At 47.9% G+C, this 20,927-nt stretch overlaps 1 protein-coding gene across 6 annotated transcripts in view; it reads left to right on the top strand.

Annotated features, from left to right (window-relative positions):
• LOC138818522 (uncharacterized) overlaps positions 1–20,927 on the top strand; it is a 35,360-nt gene that overhangs the window by 879 nt on the left and 13,554 nt on the right. For 5 of the 6 annotated variants that reach the window (XR_011369169.1, XR_011369166.1, XR_011369167.1 and 2 more), the window contains exons 2-4: positions 1,655–1,773; positions 10,409–14,903; positions 16,692–16,739. The gene's annotated coding sequence lies outside the window, so the exon portion shown is untranslated. The remainder of the gene's footprint in view (positions 1–1,654; positions 1,774–10,408; positions 14,904–16,691; positions 16,740–20,927) is intronic. The other variant, XR_011369170.1, reaches the window with a different exon arrangement.

The following is a 20,927-nucleotide window of genomic DNA, read 5'->3' as shown; positions in this document are numbered from 1 at the left end:
CCAGGGCAGGGACTGAGCACCCAGCACCTCCCCATGGTGACCCAAAGTGGGGACTCAGCACCCAGCACCTCCCCATAGTGACTCAGGATGGGGACTGAGCACCCAGCACCTCCCTAAGGTGCCCCAGATCCAGCAGTAAGCACCCAGCACCTCCCCATGGTGACCCAGAATGGGGACTGAGCACCCAGCACCTCCCCATGGTGACCCAGAATGGGGACTGAGCACCCAGCACCTCCCCATGGTGACCCAGGATGGGGAATAAGCCCCCAGTACCTGCCCATGGTGACCCAGGACCAAGACTAAGCACCCAGCACCTCCCCATGGTGACCTAGGGCCAGGACTAAGCACCCAGCACCTCCCCATGGTAACCCAGGATGGGGACTAAGCACCCAGCAACTCCCCATGGTGACCCAGGGCCAGGTCTAAGCACCCAGCACCTCCCCATGGTGACCCAGGGCCAGGACTAAGTACCCAGCACCTCCCCATGATGACCCAGGGGAGGGACTGAGCACCCAGCACCTCCCCATGATGACCCAGGGACTGAGCACCCAGCACCTCCCCATGGTGACCCAAAGTGGGGACTAAGCACCCAGCACCTCCCCATAGTGACTCAGGATGGGGACTGAGCACCCAGCACCTCCCCATAGTGACTCAGGATGGGGACTGAGCACCTAGCACCTCCCTATGGTGCCCCAGATCCAGGAGTAAGTACCCAGCACTTCCCCATGGTGACCAAGGGCAGGGACTAAGCACCCAGCACCTCCCCATGGTGACCCAGGACCAGGACTAAGCACCCATCACCTCCCCATGGTGACCCAGGGCCAGGACTAAGCACCCAGCACTATCCCATGATGACCCAGGGCTGGGACTAAGCACCTAGCACTATCCCAGGGTGACCCAGAGTGGGGACTAAGCACCCAGCACCTTCCCATAGTGACTCACAATATCCCCCAAGCACCCAGCACCATCCCATAATGATCCAAGACAGGAACTAAGCACCCAGCACCTCCCCAGGATGATCCCCAAGCACCCAGCACCACCCCATAGTAACCCAGGGCTGGGACTAAGCACCCAACACCTCATCATAGTGACCTAGGATGATTCCCAAGCACCCAGCACCATCCCATGACGACTCAGGGCTGGGACTAAGCAACCAGCACCTCCTCAGAGTAACCCAGGACCAGGACTAAGCACCCAGCACCATCCTATGATGACCCAGGGCTGGGACTAAGCACCCAGCACCTCTCCATGGTGACCCAGGGGAGGTACTGAGAACCTAGCACCATCCCATGATGACCCAGGACAGGGACTAAGCAACCAGCACCTCCTCAGAGTAACCCAGAACTGGAACTAAGCACCCAGCACCACCACCTGGGGAACAAGGACTGAGCCTAAGCATTCAGCACCTCTCCATGGAGACCACAGATAGGAACTAAGCACCCAGCACCTCCCCATGGTGACCCAGGAACGGAACTTCACACCCAGCACCTCCCTACTGTTTACATAAGTCAGGTACCAAGCACCCAGCACCTGCCTATTACTAACTCAGGACAGGTACCAAGCACCCAGCACTTCCCCACAGGGACTCTGGATAATCAGCAAGCACCTAGCACCTCACGTGTGTGTCCTTTCCCTCCCCCTGACCCCATCCCAGGTTCTCCACGTGGCGCGATGACCGCTGGTTGTACAGGATGATGGACTACGTGCCTGGTGGCAAACTCCTCAGCTACCTGCGCGCCCGCCAAGATCCTGTGCGCACTGGCCTACCTGCAGGTGAGCGGACCAGCAATGATGGGGGCCGCCCATCCATCCATCCTTCCATCCATCCATCCACCCATCCATCCACCCATCCATCCATCCACCCATCCATCCATCCATTTACCCATCCATCCAGCCATCCATCCATCCACTCATCCATCCACCCACCTATCCATCCATCCACCTATCCATCCACCCATCCATCCATCCACCCATCCATCCACCCATCCATCCATCCACCCACCCATCCACCCACCCATCCATCCACCCATCGATCCTCCATCCATCCACCCACCCATCCATCCATCCACTCATCCATCCATCCACCCATCCACCCATCCACTCATCCAGCCACCCATCCAGCCACCCATCCACCTATCCATCCATCCACCCATCCATCCATCCACCCATCCACCCATCCATCCATCCACCCACCCATCCATCCACTCATCCATCCACCATCCATCCATCCAGAAAGTTCCAGAAAGTTCCCCCAAGGTTCCAGAAGGTCCCAGAAAGTTCCAGGTTTCAGAATAACTCAGCACATTCCCCAGGCAGGCGTTCCCTCCACTCAGACACACCCCAACCCTCCCACCCCCCTTCTTTGGCCCAGGAATGATTTTGGGGGGGAGGGGGGGAGGGAAGGAGGGTATTGATGATATTGGTATTGGTGTTGGTATTGATACTGATCCTCTCATGGTCTATTGATGATAGGTTTTCCCAGGGGATCTGTTTGATCTAAGGACTTGAGACGCTTCCAGGACAACCCATGGAAGGTTCTAGAAAGAAGCCAGGGCTGGGGCTGGTTTCTATTTCCTCCCCACCATTCTCCCCAACATCTGGGACCCAGTTGCGTTCATCCCTTGGGATTCTCCTCCATGGGAGAAGTTGAGGATGGATGATGACATCACCCCTTCCCATGATCCTTTGCGGTGACTGGTCCAGGGTCCCTTGACTATTCTTGTTCTTGTTGTTGTTGTTGTTGATTTATTATGATTAGCTCATGTGCATGGTCTTGTCTTTCCCTTCCCCCCGCCCCAACCAAGCTTCTAGAAGCTTCTGGGACAAATTGCTGATGGATTTCCTGTGTGTCAGACTCAACCAGAACCCAGCCAATGGCTTCCTCTTCTCAACGCCTGGAAATCCGCCCAACACTTCCTGGAAGGGGGGAGGGGGAGGGGGAATGGAGGAAATGAATTATGAATGAATGAATTCCCTCCTTCCTTCCCTCCTTCCAATCCTTGCTTCCCTCCATCCTTTCTTCCTTCCTTCCCTCCTTCCTTCCTTCCTTCCTTCCTTCCTTCCTTCCTTCCTTCCTTCCTTCCTTCCTTCCTTCCTTCCTTCCTTCCTCCTTCCTTCCTCCTTCCTTCCCTTCTTCCTTCCTTCCTTCCCTCCTTCCTTCCTTCCTTCCTCCTTCCTTCCCTCCAATCCTTCCTTCCTTCACTCCTTCCTTCCTTCCTTCCTTCCTCCTTCCTTCCCTCCAATCCTTCCCTCCTTCCTTACTTCCAATCCTTCCTTCCTTCCCTCTATCCTTTCTTCCTTCCTTCCTTCCTTCCTTCCCTCCCTCCCTCCCTCCTTCCTTCCTTCCTTCACTCCTTCCTTCCTTCCTTTCTTCCTTCCTTCTTCCTTCCCTCCAATCCTTCCTTCCTTCCCTCCTTCCTTCCTTCCCTCCTTCCTTCTTTCTAATCCTTCCCTCCTTCCCTCCTTCCTTCCTTCCCTCTGAAAGATTAAAAATTGACTATTACCATTACTAACTTGCTAACTGCTGATTCTGCTTCTGTAAACTTGCTTACGCTAGCATTGACCCTTCCCTTCCCAGAAATGAGTTAAGAAGTTTCAGGGACCAGATGCCGGCCCCAGGACAAGGTCAGTGGTCGTAGATAAAGAACAGACAGTTCCCATTTAGAAATTCCCCAGACAGGACCTTGAGATAACGACCACCTGGCAAGACCACAAGCTAAGCCAAGTGTCAACCAATCATAGGCCTGTAACCATGTAACCCCCCCTTAAACCAACCATGGGCCAGTCATTTTACAAAGAGTGTTACAAAATTTCCTGAGTGGCAAGGTGATTGTTGGCGTATATGATGACCTTTAAATGGACCAATCATGGGATGCTTTGTGTTATGCATTAATCTTGTGGTTTTTGCCTTTAAAAAAAGGCTTGTAACCGCTGCTCGGGGCTCCCTGTCTGCTCGGGACAGACAGTCGGTTTGCGCAAATGTCAAATAAACTCCTCTTGCTTATTGCATCTCCCGGCCTGGAGTCTGAGTTTTCTGGGGCGCCCTCCCGTTGACGAAAGTATCCTAGGGGGCTAGGGTCTTTCATTTGGTGCATTGGCCGGGAACCAGGCGCCCCCAAACCCCAGATTCCAGGACCGGCAGGAGGTAAGATAGAGCTCTTGTCTTTCGTGTTTGTCGTGTTCGTTTTATGTTTTGGGGATCCAAAAGTGCCTGTACAGGACGTGTGTGGTGGACCAGAGGGAAAGCAGACGTGCCCACTACCCTGGTCCCACCCTGGGCTTCTACCCCAGGGTGCGTGAATTTGTGGTGGACTAGAGGGAAAAGCAGACGTGCCCACTACCCTAGTCCCGCCCTGGAGTCCTACTCCAGGGTCGCGTGGAGGGGGGATGAGATCCGAGTGTCTCTGTGTTTGGGGGAGTTAAGGCACGGCCGGCCTCTCCCTTCTGAAGTTTCTCTCCTCATTTGTGCTCACTCGGGGACCGCGCGGCGTTTGTCTAGTCTTGTCTGTGTCTGTCTGACATTAATTTTCTTTGGTGTTTGTTTTGTGACTTTCAAGGAAATGGGTCAACAAGCGAGTCACTCTAGGACACCTGAGACCTTGTCCTAGTTCGTTTAAAAACAAAAACCGCTGGTTCTGCTTTTGTAACTTGCTTGTTTGTCAATTATGAATCTGCCACTGACCACCTGCGAGTGGCCTCAGTTAGATCTCAGCCTCGGGCCTTGGCTCGGGGGGGTCTAAACGTGGGGGAGAACCTGTCAGTCTGAGGGGATGGCTGCTAGGGACTTCTTTCCCTTGCCCCAAGATGACTGGCAATTCTCCTCTGCCTTGGAAGGCCCCTGGGTCAACGTCTGCAGGAATCTAAGAGAAAAATCCTCCCGAGGTGAGTAGGGGTGTTGAGTTCCCTGGTAAGTGAATGGTGGTGAGATGTCACCCCATTCACTGAGACTTGATTTTGTCTTTGTGGCCACTTGTTTGTCTTGTTAACTTTAGTATGTGTTTGTTTTATGTTTTCTGGGGTAGGGAAGTTCTGGGTGAGTGTGGCAGGCTCACCCAGCAGACTCTGGATTCAGCTTGCTGAGTGAGAACAGCACAGAGTTCCGGTAGGGATAAACTGGGGCCCATTATTTGCCAACTCAGCCTTCAGTTCTTGTCTAGTTCTGTTTTAAAATTGGTACCAGTTTTAAATGTGGATCCTTGGTTTTTGTGTTTATCTGTGTTTTTGTTATTTATTTATTTGAACATCTCTGGGGAAATAAAAGTTCCAGCTGGGCTCAGTCACAGACCTGCTATGCCCACCCTCCTTTGAGGCATGGAAGGTTACTGGGCTAGTTTGGTTCCCTTCAAGCCTCAGGCTGCATTTTCTCCTTGTGGAGGCTGCCAGCAGGGAGGGTGTAGAAGGCTGTGTGCCTAGTTTGGACTTTTTCAGCTAGTCCTGACAATGTAACAATTTGTAAAGTGCTCTTGTCTAAAATTGGATTAAAAAAAAAACTGGCTAGTTTAGTTTCAGGTGACCCCCTCCCCCAGCCCTCCTCCAACAGAAGGGATTCAAAGAGACTAATTAGTGAATTGCCTTGCTAGATAAGCAAGCTCTGGAAAAATAAAGCCCAACAAAGGTACCTAGTTTAAAAGAAATACTGTCTTAAATTTTTGTTTAAAAACTTTAAAAGGTGTATGTATGACTGATTTTGATTTTTTGGGTGCTTTAAGATCTGTGTGAGTGTTTTGTGTGTGTGTCTGTGAACGTGTTCAAAGATAAAAATTGTCAGCATGCTGTAACAATTGGGTGAGTTTAAATTTAAAATTCAAAAGGTTATGAGGTTTGGACATTACCAAAAATTCTAAAAAAAAAAAATCTTCACATTGTTTTAAATGGCTTTTTAAAGATTCTTTAACTTGCAAATTAGGAAATCTGGTATTTTAAAAACTAATGTTTTAAAATGCATAAGACTGTTTATACTGTAATCAAGTTATCTGGCTTAACAAAAATGCATTGGCTGTTTGGGATCTAGTTCCCTTGGCTAAAATTTGGGATAAATATTAAAAATTTAAATGTAAAGGTTAGTTTAACACTGTCAAAGATGTTACTTGTTCTGTCTGTCTAAAAACTGTGTATTTCATTCAAGAACCAAGAGATAAGAAAAGGAAAAACTAAAAGTGTGGCTGAAATTAGGAAAGCAACTCCATTTGTAATAGCCCCACAAAAAATAAAATACCTAGGAATTAACTTAACCAAAGAAGTGAAGGACCTCTATGATGAAAACTTTAAAATCTTGAAAAAGGAAATCAACACAGAACTTAAAAAATGGCAAAACCTCCCATGCTCCTGGATTGGCAAGATTAACATCGTGAAAATGGCATTACTTCCCAAGGCTATCTACAAATTCAAAGCGATACCTATCAAAATTCCACCCTCATTCTTCAAGGAAATAGAAGAGGCAATCCAAAAATTCATATGGAACAATAAAAGACCCCGAATAGCAAAAACGCTCCTCAACGGAAAGAACACTGCTGGAGGAATATCAATACCAAATTTCAAACTCTACTATAAAGCCATACTAATCAAAACAGCTTGGTATTGGCATAAGAACAGACTCAGGACCAATGGAATAGAATTGAAAACCCAGATATGAACCTACAGACCTATAGCCATCTAATCTTCGATAAGGAAGCTAAAACAATAGAATGGAAGAAAGACAGCCTCTTCAGTAAATGGTGCTGGCAAAATTGGTTAACTACATGTAGAAAACTAAAGCTAGATCCTTATATATCACCCTGCACCAGAATCAACTCCAAATGGATCAAAGACCTTGAAGTCAAAGCAGACACTCTGAAAACATTACAGGATGGAATAGGAGAAACCCTAGGTCTCCTTGGCTCAGGCCGAAATTTTCTGAATAGAGACCCGGAAGCACAACAAATCAAAGAAAGGTTGGACAAATGGGATTGCATAAGGTTGCAGAGCTTCTGCAGGGCAAATGATATAGCTACCAAGATCAATAGAAAGCCCACCGATTGGGAGAAGATCTTTACTAGCCATACAACGGACAAGGGTCTCATATCTAAAATATACTTGGAACTCAAAAAATTAAATCCCCCAACAACAAATCCTCAAAGAAACAACTGCCCAATAAATAAGTGGGCGAAAGACTTAAAGAGAAGCTTCTCTGAAGAAGAAAGAAGGATGGCCAATAGACACATGAAGAAATGTTCAACATCCCTAGCCATAAAAGAAATGCAAATCAAAACAACATTGAGATATCACCTCACTCCAGTTAGAACAGCAAAAATCAAGAACTCTAACAACAACAGATGCTGGAGGGGATGTGGACAGAAAGGAACCTTACTTCATTGTTGGTGGGAATGTAAACTTGTTCAACCACTTTGGAAAGCAGTATGGAGGTTCCTCAAAAGACTTCACATAGATCTCCCCTATGATCCAGCAATCCCACTTTTGGGCATTTACCCAAATGTATACAAACAAGACCACACTAAAGCTACCAGCACACCTATGTTTATTGCAGCATATTTACCATAGCTAAGATATGGAACCAACCCAGATGCCCCTCAGTAGATGAATGGATCAAGAAAATGTGGTATATATACACAATGGAATTCTATGCCTCCATCAGAAAGAATGACATTTCCCCATTTGTTAGGAAATGGAAAGGTTTGGAAAAAATTATATTAAGTGAAGTAAGCCAGGCCCAAAGAAGCATAGGTCCCATGGTTTCCCTTATTTGCAATATCTAGTATAGGTATGAGTCAAGCGGAAAAGGTCAGATAATGTGATGTTAGGAAAATGAACCCTTAAATATGTATTTTAATGTTTTCGTTTCTTTCATGCATGTGTTTCTAACGCATTTATAAGATTATTTCTTTGTTGCTTTGTATGTCCCTCCCCCACAATGTAACCCCCGCTTTCACTATATTTGATGTCAGTATAACATGTGGAGGAGATGGGGACAAACAAGTCGTTTAAGGATTCAGGTGGACCTGTTGCAACAATGAGAAGTACAAAATGTCATGTCAAAACCAGCTTTACAATGTTGGTGTGGTGGGGGGAGGGGGGTATAATTGGGTGGGGGGAGGGGGGAGGCGGGGAAGGGAGGTGAAGGGTAAACAAAGGAGGAGGCTGCAATGCGTGGTAAGAAATGTATGCATTATCCTGCCCATGTAATTGTAGCACCTCTGTACAGTATGTTCTCAAATAAAATTAAATTAAATTAAAAAAAAAAAAAAGAAAAGGAAAAACTAGAAGCCAACAGAAGACCTATCTTTAGGGGTGAGGGCTGAACAGGCAGAAGTGCAGTTCAGCTGGACATGCATGGTGGGACAGGCCCTGGGAGGAGTCCACACATGGTGAAAGAGGGCAAGCTGGCACAAACGCAGTTCATCTAACCCTAAAGAGTCGGATTGGGTGCGTACCCATTCCATAGAAGGGGCTGAGTGGCCCATCTTTGTTCTCTCTTTTCCCTGCAGACAGACACTGAAAACATGATGGTTAAAATAAGTGATGTAATGATCTGATTAGTATTGCTAAAACATCCCCTTAAATATGTTAACATTAAAATTAAAAAGGCCTTAAAAAGAGGGTTAAAAAGTTATTTGTATAATGTGACTTGCTTTTAATGTTTTACAATTAGGATGTTTTACAATTAGGAAGTTATAAAGGTGTTAAATCTAGCTTTGTGGTATAGTGAAGGTGACTGTAATTCTTGCATTAAGGAAAAATTGTCATTTGAGTTTAAAAGTTTTAATGTGTACAAACAAGCAGCCGAGACAGTGACACTTGGCCTCAAGATTTTAAGAGGTTTTTTATAAAATGCAAATAAAAACTAAAGTATAAAATATTAAAGGTGATTAATAGGAGGTTTTTAAAAAAATAGGGAATGGATTTTTGGGTATAAAGTTTAAATGTAAAATTGTTCTTGACATTGGCCTCAATGTGCACAAAGAAGGAAAAAAATTAGGATTATCAAAATGATTGCTATTCTAGTTTGCTCTTATAGGTTTTTATAAGTTTCCAGCAAGCCCAGAGCAAAGCACAGAGGATTCTTAAAAGTTTGTCAGATGTAACTTTGGCTCTTAACAAGTTTCAGGTAAGAGCATGCTTAAAAGCTACTTCTATGTTGACCACCTTGTTGCTTTTAATTGGAGTAAAATGGCCTTTTATAAGACTCACTGATCTGCAAACTGGTTCAAAGCCAGCCCAGGCACAAAAAGGTTCCTGTGAGACTGTCACCTCTATTCAGCCAGCAGAGTACTAGCCCTGGACTGAAGAGTCAGGGGACAGTACTCAAGCCCCAAGCTCGAGACTCACAGTGGCAGAGTACTAGCCCTGGACTGAAGAGTTAGGGGACAGCATTCAAGCCCCGAGTCTGGTACTCAAAGTGGCAGAGTGCTAGCCTTGAGCTGTAGAGCTGAGGGACAGTGCTTAGGCCCCGAGTTCAAGTCCAGCGACCAGCTAAAGGGAAATGCCGATGAGGCATTTATCCAAATGTGGAGAAGACACTCCTGGGACAAAAGCAATGGAGGAGCATCCAGAGGCAGTAAGCCACTGCTTGGATGGCAGAAATGTCAGATCCTAGAGTCATTTGTGCGTGGCCCTTCAAAACTGGTCAGAGCCGGGAGGTCATAGGAAGATAGTTTAAAAGCATGCCTAATGTTCATGACTACCTTGTAAGGGACAGGAACTTGCCAGTCCTCTGTGATAATAAAAAGCTAATGTTCTAAAATGTGGGGGATAGTTTAAATCTCAACCCCTTTATGTGCTTTAATTGACAGTAACTATTGAGCTGACATCAGCTACATGAAGTTCATCTGCTCAGAAAAAAGTTTATAAACCCGAGAGTGTGTTTCTATTGATATCTGTCTAAAGGCCTGCAAAGGTAATTTAGGCATTGTTGGGATCTTTAGAGATCACATTCCTAAGCCATCGAGAAAGATGTTTTTGCAAACCAGGGTGCTAAACAAGCTACACTGCTGTAGCCGGAGAAAAGGTCTGTGCAGTTGTCAAAAGTTAAATATTGTTCTAAATGACATCTAACCCTGATGGCCTCTTTGTAAAATAGGCTAAGGTTATAGGTTCCTGGCTAGGTAGGATCAACGCCCCTGAAGTCAGCTTGAAGAAGTTACAGAAGATGGACCTTCGCCCTTCTACCCCCTTTTTAAGATCAAGGGTCCGGAGTCAGAAATTTTGGAAAAATGAGGCAAAAAAAAAGGCATAAAAAACAGTGTTAACAGTTGTCGGTGTGCAAGGTATGGAGACTGCATCTGGTTAGTAAAAACAAGTTGTGATTTTGGTAAATTGTCCCGGACTATTGTTTGAAGATCTTAAAAACCAGCAGGATCAAAGCCTGCCAAGCCTATGCAATGTATCTTTAACCAGTCTGTGTAAAAATTTACAGCCCAGCATGAGGTGTGACAGTCCCTTGGAGCCACTGAGAGATCCTGCTGCTGCTGTTGCTGCATACCCTAATGGGTAAAGTTCAACGACGGCCTGACAGCCACCTGGAGGAACTCCTGCCTGATTCCATCACCTGAGTCTGCTTCCTGGTTGACTGCTGCTATATCTAAGATCTTGTGAGACATTCTTTTGGGTGATATCCAGAAACCCTGTCTTCCCACAGTGGATATTGGGGACAAAGATATCCCTGTCTTGCTTGTCTTAGGCACTTCAGTGCATAGTGACTGGAAATCCACTCTATGGTCACAGCCTAGTTTGGCTCTGGTATGGTAATGACTTGAGTATGTTATCAATGAAAATTGTAAAGGAGAGGGGGGTAGTAAAGAAAGCCTTGGGAAAAAAATTGTAAAGGAGAGGGGGGTAGTAAAGAAAGCCTTGGAAAGGAAATTGGGGAAAAATTAGTATCCCCTTTAGATAAGAAAGGATTTAAAAAGTAAGGATTGTCTTTAATTGTTTAAAAAAAAAAGGGAAAAAAGACAAACCTCAGAAAGTTTAAGTATGTCGCAAATGGTATGAGTATGTTGCAAATGGTATGAGTATGTCTTAAAATTGGAGCTTTCCCTTCTTCCTTCCTTCCTTCCTTCCTTCCTTCCTTCCTTCCTTCTTTCCTTCCTTCCCTCCTTCCTTCCTTTCTTCCTTCCTTTCCTGTGTCCAATCCTTCCCTTCTTCCTTCTTTCCTTGTCTCCAATCCTTCCCTCCTCCTCTCCTTCCTTCCTTCCTTCCTTCCCTCCTTCCTTCTCTCCTGTCCTCCTTCCTTCCTTCCTTCCTTCCTTCCTTCCTTCCTTCCTTCCTTCCTTCCTTCCTTCCCTCCCCTCCTTCCTTCTTTCCTTCCTTCCTTCCCTCCTTCCCTCCTTCCTTCCTTCCTTCCCTCCTTCCTTCCCTCCTTCCCTCCTTCTTTCCTTTCCTCCTTCCCTCCTTCCTTCCTTCCCTCCAATCCTTCCCTCCTTCCTTCCCTCCTTCCTTCCTCCCTCCTTCCTTCCCTCCAATCCTTCCCTCCTTCCTTCCCTTCCTTCCTTCCTTCCTTCCTTCCTTCCTTCCTTCCTTCCTTCCTTCCTTCCTTCCTTCCTTCCTTCCTCCCTGGTCCAACCCAGGGCCTAGGAGAAGCACCGAGCTCGGGGCCCACAGCACCCATGCTGGGTGCTGATGGCTGAGTCCTTCCTGTGTGCAACGTGGAACAGCAGCTGGGTGGGGGGAGGAGGGGCGCAGGGAAACTGGAAGCCTCTGCTGCTGTGGCTTTTTTTCTCCTGCAGGCCCCGCATGAATCATGGCCTGGAGGAAGCTGGAAACATCTGGAAGGAATTAGCAGGAAATGAGACCAAGATGTGGGAAAAGCCTGCGCCTCCTCCTCCCACTGTGGCTGCTGCTGCTCCACCTCCTCCTCTTCCTCCTCTTCCTTCCTTCCTCCTCTTCCTTCCTTCCTTCCTTCCTTCCCTCCCTCCTTCCTTCCTTCCTTCCTTCCCTCCTTCCTTCCTTCCTTCCCTCCTTCCTTCCTTCCTTCCTTCCCTCCTTCCCTCCTTCCTTTCTTCATTCCTTCCCTCCTTCCTTCCTTCCTTCCTTCCTTCCTTCCTTCCCTCCACTCCTTCCTTCCTTCCTTCCTTCCTTCCTTCCTTCCTTTGTTCCCTCCACTCCTTCCCTCCTTCCTTCCTTCCCTCCTTCCTTCATTCCCTCCACTTCTTCCCTCCTTCCTTCCTTCCTTCCCTCCTTCTCTCCTTCCTTCCTTCTTATGTCTTTCTGTCTGTCTCTGTGAGTCTCTGTATTTCTGTCTCTGTCTGTCTCTGTGTCTCTTTCTGTTTTGCAGTCTGTTTGTCTGTCACTCTGTCTCTGTCCATTTGTCTCTATGTCTCTGTGTGTCTGTCTCTGTATCTGTCTGTCTGTCTGTCTCTGTCTGTCTGTCTCTGCCTCTGTTCATCTGTTTGTCTGGCTAGCTATGTCTGTCTCTGTCTCTTTCTGTCTCTGTCTGTCTGTCTGTCTGTCTCTGACTCCATTTTTCTGTCTGTTTCTGTTTGTGTCTGTTCATCTGTCTCTGTGTGTCTGTCTGTCTGTCTCTGTGTTTCTCTGTATTTTTCTGTGTCTGTCTCTGTCTGTTCGTCTGTCGGTCTCTCTGTGTGTCTGTCTGTCTTCATCTGTCTGTCTGTCTCTGTGTGTCTCAATCTCTATCTGTCTCTGTCCGTTTGTCTCTCTGTCTATGTCTCACTCTGTATTTGTCTCTGTCTGTCTGTCCATCCGTCTGTCTGTCTCTGACTCCTTTTTTCTCTTTTACCGTTTCTCTGTCTCTATGGTTCTGTCTGTACGTCTGTCTGTCCCTGTCTGACTCTGTGTCTCTCTGTGTCTGTCCATTTGTCTGTCTCTCTGTCTGCCTCTGTCTGTCCATTTGTCTGTCCATCTGTCTCTGTCTGTTTCTCTGTCTATTTCTCTGTCTGTCTGTCTGTCTGTCTGTCTCTGTTCATCTGTCTCTCTGTGTCTGTCTGTCTGTCTGTCTATCTCTATTTCTGTCTGTCTCTATTTCTCTTTGTGACTTTCTGTCTGTCTGTTTCTCCGTCGGTCTGTTTATCTCTGTGTCTGTCTTTCTGTCTCTATGTCCATTTGTGTCTTTGTCTGTGTCTGTCTGTCTCTGGTTATCTGTCTGTGTCTGTCTGTCTCTCTGTCCATTTGTCTGTCTCTGTCTGTGTCTGTCTGTCTGTCTCTCTGTCTCTTTCTGGGTCTGTCTGTCTGTCTCTGACTCCATTTTTCTGTGTTTGTGTCTGTGTCTCTGTCTGTCTGTCCCTGTATCTGTGTGTTTGTCTGTCTGTCTCTGTCTTTCTCTATCTGTGTGTCTGTCTCTCTCTGTGTCTGACTGTCTCTGTTCATCTGTCTCTCTGTGTTTCTCTCTATATATTTGTCTCTGTCTCTTTGTCTGTCTGTCTGTCCCTGTCTGTGTGTCTCTCGGTCTCTATTTGTCTCTTTGTCTATCTCTATGTCCATGTCTGTCTCTGTATGTCTGTCTCTGTTCATCTGTCTCTCTGTGTCTGTCTGTCTGTATCTCTCTGCCTATCGCTCTGTGTCTATTTTTCTGTTTCTGTCTGTGTGTCTGTCCGTGTTCATCTACCTCTCTGTGTATCTGTCTGTCTCTTGTGTTTCTCTGTATTTGTCTCTGTCTCTCTGTGTCCATCTGTCTGTCTATGTCTGTGAGTCTGTCTGTCTGTGTTCATCTGTCTCTCTCTGTCTGTTTGTCTCTGTCTCTGTCTGTCCATCTGTCATTCTCTGTGTCCGTCTGTCTCTGTATCTGTTTGTCTCTGTCTATCTGTGTCTGTCTGTCTCTGTGTCTGTCTCTCTGTCCATGTCTGTCTCTGTTCATCTCTCTCTCTCTGTCTCTGTGTCTGTCTGTCTCTCTCTCTGTCTCTGTCTGTCTGTCTCTATATTTATCTGTCTGTATCTCTCTGTGTGTCTCTGTCTGTCTCTAGATTTGTCTATATCTCTCTGTCTGTCTGTCTATTTTTCTCTCTCTGTCTGTGTCTGTCCCTGTTCATCTGCCTCTCTGTGTGTCTGTCTGTCTCTTGTGTTTCTCTGTATTTGTGTCTGTCTCTCCATCTCTCTCTGTCTGTGTGTCTCTCTGTGTCTCTGTCTCTCTCTGTTTATCTGTTTCTGTCTGTGTTTTGTCTCTCTGTCTCTGTCTGTCCATCTGTCATTCTCTCTGTCTGTCTCTGTCTCTCTGAGTCTGTCTGTCTGTTCATCTCTCTCTGTGTCTGTCTGTCTGTCTGTCTCTGTCTGTCTGTCTCTGTCTGTCTGTCTATTTGTATGTCTGTATCTCTCTGTCTGTCTCTCTGTGTCTGTCTATTTTTCCCTCTCTGTCTGTCTGTGTGTCTGTCCCTGTTTATCTGCCTGTCTGTGTGTCTGTCTGTCTCTGTCTCTCTGTCTCTCTCTGTCTATCTGTGTGTCTGTCTGTGTGTCTGTCTCTGACTCCATTCCTCTGTCTTTCTGGCTGCGTTTCCTCTCTGTCTGTCTGTCTGTCTATCCCCCTCCTCCCCCGCCCCCCCACACCCCCTCTTTCTCAGCTCTGTGCCCCCCACCCCACAGGTCCGGCCTTTTCCCCTTCCTCTCCCCTCCTCCTCCTCCTCCTCCTCTCTCTTTCCTTCCAGAACTTTCTCTTCGGCCGTTTCTCCCTCCCCCTCCCCAGCATCCCCCCCTTCCCCGCCTGGCCTGGTGGGGGGGATTCAGGGTCTCCCCATCCCCCTCTCCCCGACCCCCACCCCCTCTTTTTCTTCCCTGCTTCCCCTCCCTCCTTTTCCCACTGACACCCCCCCTCAGCCCAGGCTGTATGGGGCGGAGCTGAGGCTCAGGCCGCAGCGTGGCGGGGTGGGGACATCTGGGCCTGGGCGGATAAAAGAGGAGCCCGCAAGCTGTGCTGTGCTGTCTGGAGACACAGGACAGAGAGACAGACAGACAGACAGACAGACCAGGTGAGGGGGCCTGGACGAGGGGTGGAGGGGGGTGAGGGGATCTTGGGGTACAGGGGATCCTGGGAGGGGGGAAAGGGGGAGGTGTAGGGATTTGGGGGTTCTGGGGGTCAAGGAGGAGAGGTTAGGGGTCAGGGAGATGCAGGGGGAAACATGGTCAATCCTGGGGTTCCCAGGACCCCAAAGTTCATTGGGGGAAAGCACAAGGATTCCTGGGAAGAGGGGGTCAAAGGCCCAGAGAGCAAAGGTCCTGGGGTGCAGCCAGCAAAGGAGTTCAAAGGTCAAGGAGGGGGGAGACAGAGGTCAGGGGAGGGCGGACACCTGGGACATGGGCAAGATCAGGGAGCCAAGGTCCTGGGGTGCAAAGTTCAGGGGTGAGGGAGTCAGGAAGAGGGGGAATGGGAAGTTCAGGGGTGCAGGGATCAGAGGTCACCAATCTGGGGGGTGAGGGAAGGCATCTGTCACGGGGGTCCTGGGTCCTAGGTTCCCCCAAGTTCAGAGGGGAAAAGCCCAGGGAGCAAAGGTCCTGGGGTGCAGAGTTCAGGGGGTGCAGGGGTCACAGGTCACAGGAATCTGGGGTACCAGGGTCCCAGGGCCCAGAGGTAATGGAAAACCCACCTTAGGGGTGCAGGGTGTCATGGTCCTCCTCTTCCTCCTCCTCCTCTTTCTCCTGTCCTCCTCCTCTTTCTCTTCTTCCTTCTCCTCTTCCTCTCTTCCTCCTCCTCTTCCTCCTCCTCCTCTTCCTCCTCCTCCTCTTCCTCCCCATCCATCCATCCATCTACCCATCCATCCATCTACCCATCCATCCACCCATCCATCCATCCACCCATCCTCCCATCCATCCATCCATCCATCCATCCACCCATCCACCCATCCACCCATCCATCCACCCACCCATCCACCCATCCATCCATCCACCCACCCATCCATCCACCCATCCATCCACCCATCCATCCATCAATCTACCCATCCATCCATCCACCCATCCATCCACCCATCCATCCACCCATCCATCCATTCATCCACCCATCCATCCATCTACCCATCCATCCATCCACCCACCCACCCACCCACCCATCCATCCACCCATTCATCCATCCATGAAGCCACGCCCCCTGTGGCTGGTCCAACCCATTCTCTTCCTCCTCCTTTTCTTCCTCTTCTTCCTCCTCCTCCTCCTTTCCTTCCTCCTCATTGTTATTACTATTATTCTCATCATAGTTATTATTATTACTGTTATTGACATTGTTGTTTTTACTATCATGGTTGTTACTGTTATTGTTAAGATGATGGTTATGATCATCATTATTGTCATGGTTATTACTATTATGGGTATTGTGGTTATTATTGTTATTGTTGTCATGATGTTTGGGTTATTGTTATGATTGTTATTGTTGTTATTGTTACTATGGTGATGGTTATTATTATGGTTATGCTATTGTTGTCATGATGGTTATTATTGTTATTGTTGTTGTCATTGTTATTATTATAGTTATTGTTGCCATGGTTATTACTATTATGGGTATTATGGTTATTATTGTTATCGTTGTTATTATTGTCATTGTTATTGTTATTATAGTTGTTATTGTTGTCATGGTTATTATTGTCATTGCTATTGTTATTATAGTTATTATTATTGTCACAATGTTTATTGTTGTTGTTGTTCTTGTTACTGTGGTGGTGACGGTCGTTGGCATATTCTTCGCCAAGCCTTCCTTGTTGCTCAGGAGGCTGAGATCTGGAGGATCGTGGTTCAAAGCCACCTCCACCCCCTCTCCCCACCCCCCCCAGGACCAACCGAGAGACCCGGATCTCCAGTGAACCCCCCAACCTGGAAAGGTAGGTGAGGAGCTCTGGCCCCGGGTTCGCGTCCCGGGGAGGGGGGGCTGATGGAGGTGGGAGGAAGAGGAGGAGGAGGAGGAGGAGGGTGATGGGTGATAGGAAGCCAGGGGGAAATGGGGTGCTGAGTACTTAGTACTTAGTCCTGGGGAGGGGGGAGGGGGGATGGACAATGACAGAAACAGACAGACAGACAGAAGAGATACACAGACAGATGTAGACACACAGACAGACAGACACAGACATGACACAGAGAGAGAGACACAGACAAACAGACAGACCAAGATGTGCAGACAGACAGGGAGAGACAGAGACAGGACAGACAGACACACAGACAGACATACAGACAGACAGAGACACAGAGACTGAGAGAGAGAGAGACAGAAGAGACAGACAGGCACAGACAGTCAAACTGAGCCAGGACAGATAGACAGAGACACAGAGACAGGAAGAGACAGATGGACACAGGCACAGACAGAGACAGAGACAGAGAGACAGAGATGGACGTGAGAGAAACTGGCACAGACAGACACAGAGAGACAGACAGACAGACAGACAAAGAGACAGAAGAGAGACAGACAGGGAGAGACAGATGCACCGAGACAGATAGACATAGAGACAGACATACAGAGGCACAGAGAGACGGGCAGACAGACACAGACAGACAGAGACAAGTGACAGATGGAGAGAGGCAAAAGAGACAGACAGAGACAGGAAGATAGAGACAGACAGACAGACAGACACAGACAGACTAATATGAGACAGACAGATGTAGACATGGAGACAGGGAGAGACCGACAGAGGTAAATGGACAGACACAAGAGACAGACAGATGTGAACAGACACAGACAGGAAGACACAGAGACAGAACAGACAGACAGAAGAGACACAGACAGATGTAGACACAGAGACGGACAGACAGAGAGAGACACACACAGACAGATGAAGATGTGCAGACAGACAGGGAGAGACAGACAGAGACAGGACAGACAGACAGAGACACACAGACAGAGACACAGACAGACAGAGACACAGACAGACAGACAGGGAAAGACAGATGGCAGAAACAGAAGAGACAGACAGGCACAGACAGACAAACTGAGCCAGGACAGATAGACAGAGACACAGAGACAGGAAGAGACAGACAGACACAGGCACAGACAGAGACAGAACAGACAGACAGAGATGGACATGAGAGAAACCGGCACAGACAGACACAGAGAGACAGACAGACAGAAAAGACAGAGAGAAGTGACAGATGGAGAGAGGTAGAAGAGACAGACAGACAGAGACAAGAAACAGACAGACAGCTCTAGACACAGAGACAGGAAGGGAGATGAACAGACATGGAGAGACAGCAACAGACAGAGATAGACACAAGCACAGAGAGACAGACAGAGACAAGAGACAGACACAGAGACGGACACAGACAGAGACAAACAGAGACAGAACAGACTGACAGACAGGCAGATGGAGACAGGGAGAGACCGACAGAGGTAGACAGACAGACTGAGACACAGATGTGAACACAGAGACTGACAGGAAGAGACAGAGACAGGACAGACAGACACAAGAGACAGAACAGACACAGACAGACAGACAGAGATAAGAGACAGACTCAGAGACAGACAGAGAGAGACAGATGGACAGACACAGAACAGATAGACACAGGGGCAGACTGACTGACAGAAGAGTCAGACACAGACTGAGACAGACAGACAGACATCAACATACAGACAGACATGAGACAGAGACAGACAGACAGACAGAGACAGAGACAAGTGACAGATGGAGAGAGGCAGAAGAGACAGAACCAAGAAGACAGAGACAGACAGACAGAGAGACCAATGGACAGATAACAGAGACAGAGAGGCAGACAGACAGAGACAGACAGAGGGAGACATGGAGACAGGGGGAGACCAACAGAGATAGACGGACAGACAGACAGACAGATAGGGAGAGACAGATGGATAGAGACAGACAGACACAGACAGAGACAGAGAGACAGAGACAGAGAAAAGACAGATGGACAGAGACAGGAAGACAGACACAGACAGAACAGACAGACAGACAGAGGCAGATGTGACAGAAACAGTCACAGACGGACAGACAGACACAAGAGACAGACATATGAATACAGAGACATACAGGAAGAGACAGAGATAGAACAGACAGACAGACAACAGAAGAGACAGACAGATGTAGTTACAGAGACGGAAAGACAGACACATGAGACAGAGACACACAGACAGACGAAGATGTACAGACAGACGGAGACACACAGAACACACACAGACAGAGACACAGAGACAGACAGATGGACAGAGACAGAAGAGACACAGACAGAGAGACACAGACAGACATGAGCCAGAGACACAGACATGACTGACAGACAGATGGAGACAGACAGAATCAGAAGAGACAGACAGGCACAGACAGACAAACTGAGCCAGGACAGATAGACAGACATAGACACAGAGACAGGAAGAGACAGACAGACACAGGTACAGACAGACAGAGAGACAGACAAAGAGAAGAGACAAAAGACAGACAGACAGACAAACAGATGTACACAAAGAGACATACAGGGAGAGACAGATGCACCGAGACAGACAGACAAAGAGAACAGACAGACACAGGCACAGAGAGACGGACAGACAGAGAGAGACAAGTGACAGATGGAGAGAGACAGATGAGACAGACAGACAGACAGAGAACACAGACATGTAGACACAAAGACAGACAGGAAGAGACAGACAGACAGAGACAGACATGTAGACACAGAGAGAAGAAACAAACTCAGACAGACAGACAGACAGACAGACAGAGGACACAGATGTAGACACAGAGACAGACAAGAAGAGACAGACAGTCAGAGACAGACATGTAGACACAGAGATAGAGAAGAAACAGACAGACGCAGGCACAGACAGATAGATGGGCAGACACAGAGGAGACAGATGGACAAACAGACACAGATAGAGACAAGTGACAGATGGACAGAGACAAGAGTCACACAGACAGACAGAGACAAAAGACAGACAAGTACAGACAGAAGAGAAAAGAGACAAACAGACACAGACAGGAAGACAGACGGGGACAGACAGACAGACTGAGACAGAAGAAACCGACACAGGCACAGAAAGACAGACTGAGAAGAGACAGACAGACACAGAGAGACAGAGACATGAGAGCCAATGGACAGACAAGAGACAGAAGAGACACAGACACAGATAGATGGACAGACAGAACAGACAGACAGACAGATGGAGACAGGGAGAGACCGACAGAGGTAGACGGACAGACAGACAGACTGAGACAGACAGGAAGAGACAGAGACAGAATAGAAAGACAGACACAAGAGACAGACAGAGACAGAACAAAAACAGACAGAGATAAGAGACAGACAGACAGGGAGACAGACAGACACAGGCAGACACAGAGACAGAGAGACAGATGGACAGACACAGAACAGATAGACGCAGGGGCAGACAGACCGACAGAGAGAAGAGTCAGATACAGACAGACAGACAGACAGACAGACAGAGACAGACATGAGACAGAGACAGACAGACACAAGTGACAGATGGAGAGAGGCAGAAGAGACAGACAGACGAGCCAGGAAGACAGAAACAGACAGACAGACAGACAGAGGACACAGATGTAGACACAGAGACAGACAGACAGACACAGACTGAGACAGAAGAGACCCAGACAGACAGACAGACAGATGTACACACAGAGACACACAGGAAGAGAAACGGATAGAGACAGACACAGGCATAGACAGACAGACATAGAGACAAGAGACAGATGGACAGAGACAGAAGAGACAAAGAGACAGACAGGCACAGTCACAGACAGACAAACTCAGCCAGGACAGATAGACAGACATAGACACAGAGACAGGAAGAGACGGACAGACACAGGCACAGACAGACAGAGACAGAACAGACAGACAGACAGACAGACAGAGATGGATGTGAGAGAAACTGGCACAGACAGACACAGAGAGACAGACAGACAAAGAGAAGAGACAGAAGAGACAGACAGGGACAGACAGACAGATGTACACACAGAGACAGACAGGGAGAGACAGATGCACAGAGACAGATAGACAAAGACAAGAGACAGACAGACAGACAAAGACAAAGACAAGTGACAGATGGAGAGAGACAGACGAGACAG

This window comes from Dipodomys merriami, unplaced genomic scaffold (assembly GCF_024711535.1).
Source record: "Dipodomys merriami isolate MVZ:Mamm:240054 unplaced genomic scaffold, mDipMer1.0.p SCAF_772, whole genome shotgun sequence".
In the NCBI taxonomy this organism is placed as follows: Eukaryota; Metazoa; Chordata; class Mammalia; order Rodentia; family Heteromyidae; genus Dipodomys; species Dipodomys merriami.
This window is presented reverse-complemented; position numbering and strand designations above follow the sequence as displayed.